At 50.3% G+C, this 1114-nt stretch overlaps 1 non-coding gene across 1 annotated transcript in view; it reads left to right on the top strand.

The window, feature by feature from the left end:
* The window catches only part of LOC126443785 (small subunit ribosomal RNA), a 1909-nt gene continuing 795 nt past the window's right edge, over positions 1-1114 (top strand). Inside the window, exon 1 of the ribosomal RNA XR_007582178.1 lies at positions 1-1114. This exon is cut by the window's right edge and continues 795 nt beyond it. This is a non-coding gene — a ribosomal RNA (small subunit ribosomal RNA).

The raw sequence follows: 1114 nt of genomic DNA on the forward strand, positions 1-1114 counted from the left end.
TCCCTGGTTGATCCTGCCAGTAGTCATATGCTTGTCTCAAAGATTAAGCCATGCATGTCTCAGTACAAGCCGCATTAAGGTGAAACCGCGAATGGCTCATTAAATCAGTTATGGTTCCTTAGATCGTACCCACGTTACTTGGATAACTGTGGTAATTCTAGAGCTAATACATGCAAACAGAGTCCCGACCAGAGATGGAAGGGACGCTTTTATTAGATCAAAACCAATCGGTCGGCTCGTCCGGTCCGTTTGCCTTGGTGACTCTGAATAACTTTGGGCTGATCGCACGGTCCTCGTACCGGCGACGCATCTTTCAAATGTCTGCCTTATCAACTGTCGATGGTAGGTTCTGCGCCTACCATGGTTGTAACGGGTAACGGGGAATCAGGGTTCGATTCCGGAGAGGGAGCCTGAGAAACGGCTACCACATCCAAGGAAGGCAGCAGGCGCGCAAATTACCCACTCCCGGCACGGGGAGGTAGTGAAGAAAAATAACGATACGGGACTCATCCGAGGCCCCGTAATCGGAATGAGTACACTTTAAATCCTTTAACGAGTATCTATTGGAGGGCAAGTCTGGTGCCAGCAGCCGCGGTAATTCCAGCTCCAATAGCGTATATTAAAGTTGTTGCGGTTAAAAAGCTCGTAGTTGGATTTGTGTCCCACGCTGTTGGTTCACCGCCCGTCGGTGTTTAACTGGCATGTATCGTGGGACGTCCTGCCGGTGGGGCGAGCCGAAGGCGTGCGACCGCCTCGTGCGTGCTCGTGCGTCCCGAGGCGGACCCCGTTGAAATCCTACCAGGGTGCTCTTTATTGAGTGTCTCGGTGGGCCGGCACGTTTACTTTGAACAAATTAGAGTGCTTAAAGCAGGCAAGCCCGCCTGAATACTGTGTGCATGGAATAATGGAATAGGACCTCGGTTCTATTTTGTTGGTTTTCGGAACCCGAGGTAATGATTAATAGGGACAGGCGGGGGCATTCGTATTGCGACGTTAGAGGTGAAATTCTTGGATCGTCGCAAGACGAACAGAAGCGAAAGCATTTGCCAAGTATGTTTTCATTAATCAAGAACGAAAGTTAGAGGTTCGAAGGCGATCAGATACCGCCCTAGTT

This window comes from Schistocerca serialis, unplaced genomic scaffold (assembly GCF_023864345.2).
Source record: "Schistocerca serialis cubense isolate TAMUIC-IGC-003099 unplaced genomic scaffold, iqSchSeri2.2 HiC_scaffold_185, whole genome shotgun sequence".
Taxonomy (NCBI): domain Eukaryota; kingdom Metazoa; phylum Arthropoda; class Insecta; order Orthoptera; family Acrididae; genus Schistocerca; species Schistocerca serialis.